The sequence below is a fragment of the Ascaphus truei genome, chromosome 3 (genome assembly GCF_040206685.1).
Source record: "Ascaphus truei isolate aAscTru1 chromosome 3, aAscTru1.hap1, whole genome shotgun sequence".
Lineage (NCBI taxonomy): Eukaryota > Metazoa > Chordata > Amphibia > Anura > Ascaphidae > Ascaphus > Ascaphus truei.
In genome coordinates this window covers 356,276,322-356,291,254 of record NC_134485.1, presented here as the reverse complement: position 1 = coordinate 356,291,254, position 14,933 = coordinate 356,276,322, and positions in this window count along the sequence as shown.

Genomic DNA, 14,933 nt, shown 5'->3' with positions numbered 1-14,933 from the left:
TAAGAATATTTTTGACCCGCAATGTGGGATTGCCCCTTTAAGGAGAACATTGCATTAAATGCTGGTACGGGTTACCGCACCCATTCCGGTGTTAACTCCCATTGACTTCAATCGGGTAACCAGTACCGGATTGATGGTGGTGCCATTGATGCGACTGCACCTGGCCCCGCGCTCTTCCCTGGCCCAACATCCGTAATCACAGTTTAAATGTTGTGGTGGTTAAATGAATAAGAAAAGATAAACATCAATGTAATCCCAATAATTTAATTTTCTGTGGTATTGAATTGGTGACAAACAATTGGTGAGGGGGTGACTATGTCAAGAGAACCTCACAGTTGAATCCTACTGGATTTACACTTTAAAAACTTTGACCCCCTAGGCCATAATATAGATATTGATCTTGTCTCTTTCCTATAAAGTCTCCCACATGCTCACCCAACTGTTTCGACCAATATCCATCAACTCCACGGTAGCCCTCCCACAGTAGTAAGACCGGTCCTTTTTGCTTTGTTTCTGAATCTAGGAGCAATGACTTATTATAATAGCCATTATTGATATATAACTATGCCCCAAAACTAGCTTGAATCTCTCCCTTTTTGGTGTCAATTCCATATGAACTATGAAATGTGGGATGCCATTTTAATCAATGTTGGCAATGGAATATCTGGATTGGCCATAATCTTGTTATATGTTCTATCATTAATATATGAAGTTCAGATCCCTTCTGATTAGGTATATGTGATACAGTATGTTCGATGTCATTCTTTGACCATCTAAACAAGATTATTCCTGGTTTATTTAATCTATTCCATACATTGATAGACCGGAGGAGCCCTGCTGTAGTGTTGGGCGGCCGCGGTGATTGGAGGATGCTGTGTTCCATGCAGCAGGTGTTTAAGGTATAGACCGGCTACATCCATATAGAACGAGCAACCAGCAGTGGCAGCAGATTAGGCTGCGAGTGACAGCAATTTCGTCTAGGACACGGCGGTTTGATTGGTTAAAAAAACACTAAGATCTACACATCAGGAGCAGAGGTGACACTCATACATTTTTTTTGCCGAGAGGGCATCACACATGCAAAGTGATTCACCGAACAAGGTACAATTACACCTTTCCTGCACGCATCACCTAGATGGTGATATGTATTTTTAATAGTGGGGTTTTTTGTTTTTTTTCAAATAAGGATTTCCTGATTCATTTGCTCACAAAGATCAAGAGCATTGTAATGCCACAGAGCAAATACAACATCGTTTAAGAGTCACCATTGGTAATATAGAAGCTATTAATCCACCTTCACCTTTTTTGACTGTTTGAATTTACCTGTGGGTCTAAATGCGTATTCCACTACCAACTTTACAAGCAAGTTTTTTCCATAACTATTGGAACTATTTTCAGACGCATTTGGAGAGAACAAGTTCTCATGTAGATGCATGAAAGGCTCTAGTGTTAAGCTATTGATTAGGCTCCAGAGGTCGTGTATATACCCATAAGCAGTGCTCTTCTTGTCCACATCTAAAGACAGTGTGGTTGTACAAGAAGGGAATAATAGGGGCTCAGGTGTGTCAGAAACTAAATGTTGAATTCACCACTTTAATTGCGCTCATGAAAGTTTTAATAATTGCTTCTGCAGTCCATCATGTGAAGTGACGCTACGGTCACAATAATTTAGACGTGGGTGTATTAAAAGGTTAAAATGTTTACATGGATGAAGAGTAAAATGTCCCATATGTCCCTTACAACGATTGGGTTATCATTCCGGGATCTTGAGTTAACGACCATTCAAGTCACTGGCAGTTTATGGCGTTGCAATGCAGCGTAACAGAGCTTAGTGGATCTCGCGAGTGTTTCTCTTACCAGAAAAAAGAACATTCTGGAATACCACCAGCAATAATCTATGCTAGCACTCAGTGCACATGCATGGGAAGTTATACAAGAGACAAGAATTTCAGATGAACAGCCTTTAGTTTGTACAATGTAATCGTGATTAAGTAAAAAGTATACAATTCCAAGCCTGAAAGAACCCACAAATAGATTTCCATCGATGTATAATATAAACAGGTAGCAAAACAAAATCAACTATTTACCTCTAGTTTCGGGGACTGGCAAACCGTTTGTGGACCAGGGATTGTAGAAACCCACCACAGCGGTTGTTTACCATGAAAGAGTTACATTATTTAAAAATAATTATCTGATTTTTTTTTTATGTGTTAATCAGCTTTACTTAAAGCAGCAATACAGGTTAATGATTGTCAGGGTCTCCTAGACCTCCTGCCTAGCCATAGTTCTTCTTTGTCCACTGGGTGTGCTGCTGTCTTCTGTTTCCTCTGGGTTCCTCTGTCTACCTGTCTGTCTTCTTGTTACTCCTGTCTCTGCCCTTTATAGCTTCTGCTTCCTGGTTTGTTCAATTGCCTTTGCTTCAAGTCAGACTCCTATCACATGCCTCTGTCTTTGATCCTGATCTGTTCCTGTACCTGTATTTGTAGTCTGTTCACAGTAAAGGCCCTTGCTAGTAATCTGGCTTGTCCCTGTTTGTTCCTTGCTCCCCGGTCTCAGTCCCTGCTCCCCGGTCTCAGTCCCTGCTCCCCGGTCTCAGTCCCTGCTCCCTGGTCTCAGTCCCTGCTCCCCGTTCTCAGTCCCTGCTCCCGGCCCTGTCCTGCCCCGCCTGTCCTGTTCCAGTCTCCTCGTTGCCGACCTCTGCTTGTTACCTGACTTCGCTACCTGCCGCCTGCCTCGGACCTCTGCTTGTTTCCTGACTTCGCTACCTGCCGCCTGCCTCGGACCTCTGCTTGTACCTGACTTTGATGCCTGCCGCCTGCCTCGGACCCCTGCTTGTGACCCCTACTACGCTCGTGCTGTTCCGGCCACCGAGATCCTACCCGCCACAGGAGTCTCCCGTGACAGAAAGCAAAGGCCACTTCTGGATCTCGCTGGAACAGATTCTTCTTCTGCAGACCACATCTGCATGGTTGAAGATAAGTACTTTCGTTTCTTTTTTGGAAATCCCAGTTGGGAAGGTTTTTTTTGCTGCTTAGTGTTCTGCAAGAATTATTGCGTTCATAACGAAAAAACATTTTTGCTGAGACTAGAACTGTTACTGCAGAGACTAGTGCACCTTTCTTTGAGATTTTTCTTTTGTGCAGTGCCTGGGTTAACCCTTGCAGTACCTGTTGCCACCTTTTAGACTCTGACTTTTCATTCCCTGGATAAGGCTTGTCTCTGCATCACTGGTTGGACCACTGCTGTTCACAGTGTTCCCATTTCAAAAGACAAGAGTGCTTCTATTATTTTGTTACTGCATACTGTGATTTTTCCTGCAATCTGTAGTTTTTCATATGATTGGTTCTAAGGTTTCAGGTTTACCTGCAAGTTCCCCTAAAGTTTGTTTGTCTGCAACATATGATATCCCTACGCCTGATATCTAAAGTTTCAGATTTAACTGCAGGGTTCTCTGTCTGATATTCCTATGTCCGATGTCAAAAGTTTCAGATCTAACTGCAAGTTTTCTCTGTATTAGTTTCCTGCTGTCTATGATATTTCTATGCCTGATATCTAAGGTTTCAGATTTAACTGCATGTTTCTCTGTATGATATCCCTACGCCTGATATCTAAAGTTTCAGATTTAACTGCAAGGTTCTGTCTGATATTCCTATGTCTGATGTCAAAAAGTTCAGATTTTAACTGCAAGGTTCTGTCTGATATTCCTATGTCTGATATCTAAGGTTTCAGATTTAACTGCAAGGTTCTGTCTGATATTCCTATGTCTGATGTCAAAAGTTTCAGATCTAACTGCAAGTTTTCTCTGTAGTAGTTTCCTGCTGTCTATGATATTTCTATGCCTGATTTCTAAAGTTTCAGATTTAAACTGCAGGGTTTCTCTGTCTATGTTTTTTCCTTGCATTTATAAATCTCCGTGACTGATGCTAAAGTCTCAAAAGGTCAGCTCTCCCATCTTGTGTCTCTCTGTGTCTAATATTCCTGTTGTTCATTCTAATGCTTCTGTTTTAAAAACACATTTCCTCTTTACTGGTTTCTTGGGAAGTGTGGTTTCCCCATGTCTGAAATTATGGCTCCTACTCAAACAGTCTTGAGCAGTAAATGTGAACACAGTACCACTGATTCTTCAGAACTTCTCAAAGCAAGGAAGAAGAAGAAAAAGAAGGGAGGCATTACTGTGGAAGTTGCAGAAGAAATTAAGAATGAAAATTTGACCCCAGAGTATGCATTTAATGAAAGAGATATACTGCAGCTTAAAGCAACTCACAGACGTATCCCAAGAATAGTGGAAGAAAAGAAAGATGCCCTAACTCAGACGCTTCAAGCTGCACAGAAAGCGATTGATTGTCTTTATGGGCGTTTAGATAAGGAGCAAGAAGCCAAGGCTGCATTACAAAGCTGTCTATCTTCAGCAATTGCTAAGTGTGTTCTCCAGGAGAAAGAAAAAGAGCAGTTGGAGAGGGACAGGGTGATCCTGTCAAGCAAGCTGGAGAAGGCCTATGCTGATAATGCCCAGTACCAGAGTTTCATGGCTCAAGTTGGCGCAAAACTGGAAGCCTCTGAGGAGAAGAATTGCCACTTCAACACAGAACTACGTTCTTTGAGAGAGATCTTCGAAGGCTTAAATAGCAGTTTTGAAATGGTAACCCAGGAGTGCAAGAATCTCTATGTCCAAGTCAGTGAAGGAGATAAGAAACTCCATGAATTAGGAGAGGAGAAGAAACAGTTGGCCCAGGAAAAGTTAGACATGCAGACAGCACTGCAGAATGCAGAGAGAGTGCTGCAAGAAGAACGTGTCTCCCTGGAGCGGCGCACACAAGCAGAAAATATGCTGCAGAGTCAGCTGCAAGAACTGCGTACACATCTGCAGGACACCAAGGAGAGATGGGTGAATGCTGAAGAAAAGCAGCGAGTTCTGCAGGAAGAAGGTTTCCAGACTGCCTACAAAATAAAGATGCTGCAAGATTATTTGAGTACCCAGTGTGTCCCCAAAGAACAGCATGAGGAGCTGAAGGCCACACTGAGCATAACCAGAGCCTCGCTGGAGGAAGAGCTAAAGCTAGCAGCTGAATACACATCTCAGCAGTTCACAGCGCTGCAGGCGCAGATCGCTGAGCTCAAGACACAGCTTGCCAAAAAGGAGGAGAGAGAGAAGGTGTCCGTCTGTCAAGTGGCTGGCCTGACACAGCGCTATGAGGTCAAAATGGCCGATGCCTGCAAATTATTGGACCACACAGCCCGTGATAAGGTCCGGCTGCAGCTGGAGCTGGACAATGCCCGGGAGGAGTACCGGCAGCTGCAGATCAGAAATGAAGAAGATGAAACATATTTAAGCTTTACTCTGAGTCAGCTGGGAGATATGGAGTCGCGACTCCACTCCAAAGAAGCCGAACTGACAACTGCATTGAGTGGGAAAAGAAGTGCAGAAGGACAGCTTCAAGAGCTGAAAAATCAAATAGCTGGTCTTAATGAGAATTTAGGTGACACCACGAAACGGCAGTCACAAAAGGAGACCATGGAGCATGAATTCTATGTTCCCACTTACCCATGTGAAAAGTCTGCATCCGTCCTTGATGCCCACATTCCTGATGTCCATGCCTCTGCAATGGAGTTGAACGTATCCATTGGGAAGTTCCAGATTCCAAAACTAAAAGAGATATATTGGTCACAAAAAGAGACCACGGAAAGTGAATATGTCCCCTCTGCCGCATGTGAAGAGCCTGATGTATCTGTTCCCGATGCCCCGGCTATGACGTTAGACGGATCCCTGGTGAAGTTCCTTGCTATGCCTAATATTCTTGATGCTGATGCCAATGCTCTTGTGATGAGGATAAATGCACCTCTCACAGATTTCCCATCAGCACTTGACGTACACATTAAGTTGGCCTTCCATCAAGATTTCCCTGAAGAGCCTGGAGGGTTGTCCGGAGTTGTTGCTGATCCCTATGTTCCTGCAAAACATGGAGTGTTGTCCGAAGGCCATCGTGAGTCGGCCTTCCATCAGGGACACCTTGCTAAACTTGGAGGGTTGTCAGGAGGATCTACTGGCTCCTCTGCTCCTGCTGTGAAGACAAGCGCACGTTCTTCCGTTTATCTACGAATATCTGATGCATCCTCTGCTGAGCCTGTGACCTACTCTGCAAAGTCAAGCTTACTGCTCACAGATTCTCTGGCATTTGGGTTGATGCATCCTGACATTCAACTGGTCCGAGAGAGAATTGAATTCCTCTGTCGGCTTTCTGATGGACTTTTTCAGTCTGTACCTGTGGAGTACTCTCTGCCCGCTGACAAACCACCAGAGGTGGGTCACCTTGAGTCCACTTTTCATCAAGGCCTCCGGGAAGAGCCTGGAGGATCGTCCGGAGAACGCTCTTGAGAGGGGGGAGTAATGTCAGGGTCTCCTAGACCTCCTGCCAAGCCATAGTTCTTCTTTGTCCACTGGGTTTGCTGCTGTCTTCTGTTTCGTCTGGGTTCCTCTGTCTGCCTGTCTGTCTTCTTGTTGCTCCTGTCTCTGCCCTTTATAGCTTCTGCTTCATGGTTTGTTCAATTGCCTTTGTTCAATTCAGACTCCTATCACATGCCTCTGTCTTTGATCCTGAACTGTTCCTGTACCTGTATTTGTAGTCTGTTCACAGTAAAGGCCCTTGCTAGTAATCTGGCTTGTCCCTGTTTGTTCCTTGCTCCCCGGTCTCAGTCCCTGCTCCCCGGTCTCAGTCCATGCTCCCTGGTCTCAGTCCCTTGTCCCCGTTCTCAGTCCCTGCTCCCGGACCTGTCCTGCCCCACCTGTCCTGTTCCAGTCTCCTCGTTGCCGACCTCTGCTTGTTACCTGACTTCGCTACCTGCCGCCTGCCTCGGACCTCTGCTTGTTTCCTGACTTCGCTACCTGCCGCCTGCCTCGGACCTCTGCTTGTACCTGACTTTGCTGCCTGCCGCCTGTTTCGGACCCCTGCTTGTGACCCCTACTACGCTCGTGCTGTTCCGGCCACCGAGATCCTACCCGCCACAGGAGTCTCCTGTGACAATGATATATATATATATATATATATATTTGAAAAAGATTTCACAGGCACTCCAATATAGTATCCTGAATGAGCTGGTGCAAATCCATAAAGATAACAAAAACATACATTACAAGCAACTGGCAAAAAGGAGACATCACTCAGGCAGGTAAATTCAGTAGGTGTATTAAAACACAAAGCACATAAGTCCAACGTTAATTAATAATAATTCACCTTGATAAAGGGCTATTCATAGTCCGAAACACGTTGGTGTGTGTTGTATTCTATTCTGGATCCATTAAATTAGCTTTAATTTATGAGAACGCATTCCTGGTGGTTCTTTGCTGATTTTTCAGCACTGGATATAGTGCTCCATTTTTCCTTCCTCTGTTTTCCGCGAAAAATATGAGACTGACATTGAAGCAAACCGCGCTGAATTAGAGTTGGCCTGGGATACAACCACACTTGGGATATGCAATGTCGCCGGTGCTGGTAACTATGTAAACAGCTCGAGCAGGCAATAACTCAATTGAAGATAGATCACTCGCGTTACCAAGCACTGTCACGGGCCTATTTCACCTATCTAACAAGAACTAGTTTACTAGCTTAAGAAGATAGCATACGAGAGCGCGACCTGCAAAAGGCGATTGACCTAGAACGTGATGGCATCGTGCAAACCACCATCACGGAAGCTGAGAATAAGAGAAAAGACCTTTTGCAGGAGACCGCATCGCAGCGCTCAAGCACATCCAGGCACTCATCAAGGTCAGCAAGATCAGCGCAATCTAACACGTCCAGCACAAGCACAAACGTTACCAAGACGCGAGCCACCGCAGAGGCCGCACGTGCCAGGGCCGAGTATAGTCGGAGAGAGGCAGCCGTAAGAGCAGGAAGAGCGCGCATAGAAGAGGAGCAGACAGCTGCCGCTAATGTCGCGGCTGCTGCCGCCACTAATGCCGCCGCCGCTACCGCCACTGCTGCCGCCGCTACTGCCGCAGCCACTACGCGTAGGAAAGCCGAATTTGTTGCGGAACTAGAGGCACTTAATCAAGAGAAGGAAGCCACCGCCGTCTTAGCCCAAGCTGAAGTCCTAGAAGCAGCCGTGCAACAGGACGGCGGGCAGCAACCATACAGACGGATAGCCTCAGAGGACCCAATCCAACGCACTGAAGACTACGTAAGGAGCCTCTTCAGTGTAAACACCAGTGTACCATCTCAACACGGAGGCAGTGACTCCACAGACACAGAAGACTTGCTAGGTCCACGAGGAGAAGACGCTGCTCCTTCAATGGTACATGCTGCCTGGGATAGCCACAGCCGCAACAGTGATCCACACGCCAGCGCGTACACGGATGCACCACACCAGGCTCGCAATCCAGGTACACCCACATGGGAGAACACAGCCCCTCATACTGACCAGCAGTCATCACGCGTCCACGCCAAGGAAGAGGAGACCGTACAGACCCTCCCAGCAACTACCTCAGAACGTGACCAACACGCTGATGCCTCAGGCCTGACAGACATAGCCAAGTACATGAACCGGCGTGACCTGGTGCAAACAGGACTCACCAACTTTGACGACCGTCCTGAGAACTACCGGACGTGGGAGTTCACGTTCAAGGATGCAATCAACAGCCTGGGCTTCTCAGCAAGGGAAGAGCTCAACCTGCTATCCAAATGGCTGGGAAACTAATCCAGGGAGCACGCGAAGAGACTTCGGACGGCAAACGTGAACCACCCCCAAGTAGGTCTCGACCTAGTATGGGAAAGGCTAGAAGAGTGCTACGGTAGCCCCGAAGCAGTCGAGGATTCGCTCTTCAAAAGAGTCGACAGCTTTCCCAAGATCACAGCTAGAGACTACTCGAAGTTATGAGAGCTCGGGGACCTGCTGCAAGAGCTGGAGTTTGCAAGAAAAGACCATTCCTTAACAGGTCTCAACGTCCTAGACTCAGCTCGTGGAGTGAGATCCATCTTGGAGAAACTACCCTTCACCAAGAAAGGTGGATTTCACAAGGCTCGAAATACAAAAGGGAGAAGCAAGTCGCCTTCCCCCATTCTCATTCTTCTTGAGCTTCATCCGCGAAGTGGCAAGGACAAGGAACGATCCCAGTTTCATCTTGGGTGCGCAAACCACACAGTGCAAACAGCCTGAGGAATGAAAGACCAGTGGCGAGATACGGTAACACTCAAACATCCATCTCGGTCCACTGTACGGACGTGTCTCCCACGACCCAAACTACTCCCGATCAGTCGGTCGCCGGAGACGAGGAAACAAGGGACCCAAACAGGGAATGTCCCATACACAAGAAGCCACACCCACTTAACAAGTGCTTTGGGTTCAGGATGAAGTCCCTAGAGGAACGCAAGAGGTTACTCGGAGAATTCAGAGTTTGCTTCAGATGCTGCGGTTCCACAACTCACCTAGCCAGAGACTGTAAAGAAGAAATCAAATGTGCAGTGTGCAAAAGTGACAAGCACGTAACATCTTTACATCCAGAGGCGCTGACACTCCACCAACTCAACAACCCATCCTCCGTAGCGGAGCATGGCGGGGAGGAAGGAGAGCCAACATCTGTCACGTCTCAGCGCACCGAGGTTTGCGGAAAAAAAAGTGACAAAATGTCCTGCTCCAAAATATGCCTTGTCGCAGTGCACCCCCAGGGACAACCTGAGAAGGCTATTCGGATGTATGCAATCCTCGACGACCAAAGCAACAGATCATTGGCGAAGACGGAGTTCTTCAACTTATTCAACTCACAAGACATTGCCTCACCCTACATCCTCAAAACCTGTGCAGGGTCAACTGAGACAACAGGGAGAAGAGCAAGAGGCTACGTCATACGTTCAGTGGATAACAGAGTGAAGATAGCTCTCCCCACACTCATCGAGTGCAACCACATGGCCACAAACAGGGATGAGATTCCCACACCAGACGTGGCACGCCATCACCCGCACCTCAGAGGAATAGCCAACTACATCCCGCCGGTAGAACAAGGCGCCAAGATCTTGCTGCTGCTCCGTAGGGACATCTTGAGGGTACATAAAGTCCGTAAACAGCGTAACGGACCCCACAACGCACCATACGTCCAAAGACTTGAGCTAGGATGGGTGATAGTTGGCAACGCGTGCACTGACAAAGGGCACGGACAAGACTATGTTGACGTCCGCAGGACGGTGATAACAGAATGTGGACACACATCCCTCTCTGAACCATGTCTTGGCCATCTCCGAGTGACAGGAGGGCCAAGTGAAGAGAAGAGACAAGGTCATACCCCTGAGATCGACAAGAACATCCTCACATCAGGGGGATGTGACAATGGCCTAGGATGCTTAGTGGTTAAGACAACCAAGGATAACGAGTCAACTCCACCAAAGGAAGAAAGTAACCTCCCAAAGGTGACCGACAAAGGGATTTCCCAAAGGAAAAGAAACAATCAGACAGTTCCCTTGAGAGAAATGACACAGCTGAGACGTACAGCCATTCCTCTCCACAGAGTATCAAGCGACAAGGCAGCCAGCTGTCACGGCTGGCATAGCCGCAAAAGATTGCGCCCTGCAGGTGAAGCCACAGTGGCAAAAAGACTGTCCTCTCGCATGTCAAAAAAGAGACAGTCGTAGAGACATTTCACAAAGGGATTTACAAGGACAAAAGAGACTGTTCTTCATCCTGTCCTAGGAGAAAACAACCTCCTGACGGCAGTCAATAAAAAGACACAAAGGCGTATCACCAAAATACGTGGAGACGTTCTCGTGCAAGAGGAATGCATCGATGTCTTAGGTTGCACAGCGTTCCAGACCACAAAGGATGACGACAAGCAAACACCATCGATGGGAGATAGAGAATTCCTGACGTTAAGGAGCTCGTCAAAGACGGACCGGGCAGTTGGGTGAACCCGCTACCATTCCGTTCACCAAGAAGGCGCCTCCCAAACAATGGAGAACATGCCATCTCTAGGTTCACTTCGCACCTCTGCGACCTACAAAGGGAACCGGAGGCCAAAAACAACTTTGTGGCCTTCATCCAGAAGATATTCCTTATTGGCCACGCAAAGCCAGCACCTCTAATACAGAAAGGTGAAGAATGCTGGTACCTCCAATCATCTGGGGTCTACCACCCTCAGGAACCCGATCAAATCCGTGTAGTGTTCAGCCCCAGTGCTCAGCTCCAGGGAGTCTCCCCGAACGACATCCTCTTTACTGGACTAGATTTGACAATTGGTCTTCCAGGATTGTCGATCCGCTTCCGCAAGGAGCCAAAAGCCATCTCCTTCTGCCAAACGCCAGGTGTTAGAGTGACAGGCTGCCACAGCTGGCATACCTAAAAGGGGATGCACTCTGTAGGTAAAACTACAGAGACAAAGAGACTGTTCTTCCATAAGTTTAAAAAGAAAAAGTGCCAGAGACTTTCACAGAGAGACATTGTGGTGCACCCAGCTAACCTGGACCGGTGCATCCACCCAACATCCTTTGCAAAAAGACTTTGCCAAAGGATTTCAACGCCAGTGGTACCGGCCGGTATCGCCTCGTTATTTGGACATGGACTTTGCATTATTATGTTATGTTTGTTTGCATTGCACATATGTTCCACATATTCAAGTTATATAGTGGTATCTCCAGATACCAGACGGGGAGTATCATGGAACAAGTCAGCCATTTTTGCTCTCACTGTTCACCCCCCCCTTTGTTTGCAGCTTCTGCCTGTCAATTTCTTATTTTCAGCTGCATGTAGTTTGCACACACACACACACACTGTGCCTGTGTGATATGTTACAATGTTACAATGTTGCATTTCTTGCCTCTGGGCATGTAATCAGTGAGTTGCTACTGCAGCCTCTGCGATCCTTCTCAGAATGGCTATTCTGCCCTCCCCCCTGTTTTGTTCACAGATAGTCTGTCCCAAGACTATTCATTTTACCCACATTGCTCCTCACTTCCTTTTCCACCCTGGAGACAGTGAGTACAGCACCCATCTCTGTTACTCTCCTATGAAAGGCCATCTCTTTCTACCTGTTTCTAACTACAAATCACTACTACACACCATCCACAAGAGCCTGTATTTACTGCTGCTTTTCCAATAAAGTGAAGGAAATATTATAGGACTTGGAGTGATTTGGAAAGGGGGCTGAGTTAATGCTATCGGGGGCTATTCACACATCACACGTGACCCTGGCTTCAGAATACACACACACAGTGTGACAAACACAGTGACACACACACACAGTGACACATACACACAGTGACACACAACACACACACACACAGTGATACACATACAGTGACACACACACACACACACACACACAAAATAAGCCACCCTCCCCAAACACACACATAAAAATAAGCCCTCTCTCCCCTTGGTGTGGGTCAGGTGCCTGGGAGGGTGGTATAAGGGGGGCCTGGGGCATGTGGATGGGCCTGCTGGAGCACCATGGCCAGCACAAGGTAGAGACCAGCAGGCCTGGGGAGGGAGGGACAGATGGGTGGTGCTGAATTAAGGGGAGGGCCCTGCAGGAGAGAAGGGAGGGGGGCGGTGCAGTCCTGCAGGAGAGAAGGGAGGTGGCGGGGCTGAGGGAAGGGGAGGGTGGTGCTGAGGGAAGGTGAGGGCCCTGCAGTCCTGCAGGAGAGAAGGGAGGGGGGTGGTGCTGAGGGAAGATGCAGGCGGTGCTGAGGGAAGGTGAGGGCCCTGCAGTCCTGCAGGAGAGAAGGGAGGGGGGTGGTGCTGAGGGAAGATGCAGGCGGTGCTGAGGGAAGGTGAGGGCCCTGCAGTCCTGCAGGAGAGAAGGGAGTCCTGCAGGAGAGAAGGGAGGGGGGCGGTGCTGAGGGAAGATGCGGGCGGTGCTGAGGGAAGGTGAGAGCCCTGCAGTCCTGCAGGAGAGAAGGGAGGGGGGTGGTGCTGAGGGAAGGTGAGGGCCCTGCAGAACTGCAGGAGAGAAGGGAGGGGGGCGGTGCTGAGGAAAGCGGAGGGCGGTGCAGTCCTGTAGGAGAGAAGGGAGGGGGTGGTGCTGAGGGAAGGGGAGGGTGGTGCTGAGGGAAGATGCGGGCGGTGCTGAGGGAAGATGCGGGCGGTGCTGAGGGAAGGTGAGGGCCCTGCAGTACTGCAGGAGAGAAGGGAGGGGGGCGGTGCTGAGGAAAGCGGAGGGCGGTGCAGTCCTGTAGGAGAGAAGAGAGGGGGTGGTGCTGAGGGAAGGGGAGGGTGGTGCTGAGGGAAGATGCGGGCGGTGCTGAGGGAAGATGCGGGCGGTGCTGATGGAAGGTGAGGGCCCTGCAGTACTGCAGGAGAGAAGGGAGGGTGGCAGCCAGGAAAGGGGAGGGCCCGGCTTCCCTGCACAGAATGGAAACAGTGTTGCTGACGCCAGGCCCCCTGACTGGGCGGGCCCGGGACAGCAATACCGGCTGTCGTTCCCCCCCCTCCCCCCCCCCCCACCACCACCCTGTCGACAGCCCGGCTCTGATTTATGAGTAGTACATTCAATGTTGTAGAATTCAAATGTCCGTTAATGTGGTATTGCGGTGCGAGGCCCAGTTTTAACAGAGGTTAGTGAATCCCAGCAATATTGTCTCGTGACCGTCTGTCAGACGTGTCACAAAAAAATCTAAACTAAGGACAAATACACTATAAGTAAAAGGTGACTGTGCTCATTTGCATGCCATTTCCCAGAATCCCTGGCTGCAGTGGAAGTACTATGTATGCATGTATGTATGTCTTTATTTATATAGCGCCATTAATATACATAGTGCTTCACAGTAGTAATAAACGTGACAATCATATAAATAACAAATAATACAAATAACAGATCATGGGAATAAGTGCTTCAGACATAAAAGTAACATTTCAGAAGAGTCCCTGCTCCGAAGAGCTTACAATCTAATTGGTAGGTAGGAAGAATGTACAGAGACAGTCGGAGGGTATTCAGGCATTCAGGTAAGTGCGTCTTTCAGGGGGCCAAGCTTTATGTATCTTGCGTATAGTATTAGCCACGGTGCTACTCATATGCTTCTTTAAGCAAGTGGGTCTTACAGGTGGATAGAGAGGGTGCTAGTCATGTATTGAGGGGAAGGGCATTCCAGAAGTGTGGGGCAGTCAGTGAAAAAGCTTTAAGGCGGAAGAGGGCTTTAGATACAAAGGGGGTAGAGAGAAGGCATCCTTGAGCAGAACGCAAGAGTCGGGATGGTGCATCGTGAGAAATTAGGGCTGAGATGTAAGAAGGGACAGAAGAGTGTAAAGCTTTAAAAGTGAGGAGAATTGAGTGCGAGATGCGGGATTTGATAGGAAACCAGGAGAGGGATTTCAGCAGGGGAGACGCTGAGACAGATTTAGGAAAGAGTAGAGTGATTCTGGCAGCAGCGTTTAGGATAGATTGTATGGGAGACAGGTGATAGGCAGGAAGGCCGGACAGCATGAGAGTACAGTAATTGAGACGGGAGAGAATGAGGGCCTGAGGCAGAGTTTTAGCAGTCGAGCAACAGAGAAAAGGGTGTATCTTTGTAATATTGCGGAGGAAAAAGCGACAGGTTTTAGATATGTTTTGAATGTGAGAGGAGTCGGGTGTGACCCCTAGGCAGCGTGCATGGGCTACTGGGTGAATGATAGTACTTCCAACAGCAGGAAGTATGAGGCACTCTGTTATTGCCATGTTAAGTTTAAGTCGGCAAGGGCCAACCAGGATGATATCGCAAAGAGATATTCAGAAACTTTGGTCTGTACAGCAGGTGTAAGGTCAGGGGTTAAAAGGTAAATTTGTGTGTCGTCAGCATAGAGGTGATATTTAAACCCAAGAGAAGTGATTAAGTCACCTAGAGAAAGTGTGTACAGAGAAAGGAGAAGAGGTCCCAGGGCAGAGGCCTGGGGTACCCCACAGAGAGATCAATAGAGGAGGAGGCAGTGTTAGCAGAAGACACTGAAAGTACGATGGGAGAGGTAAGGCCTCGGCCATGTTG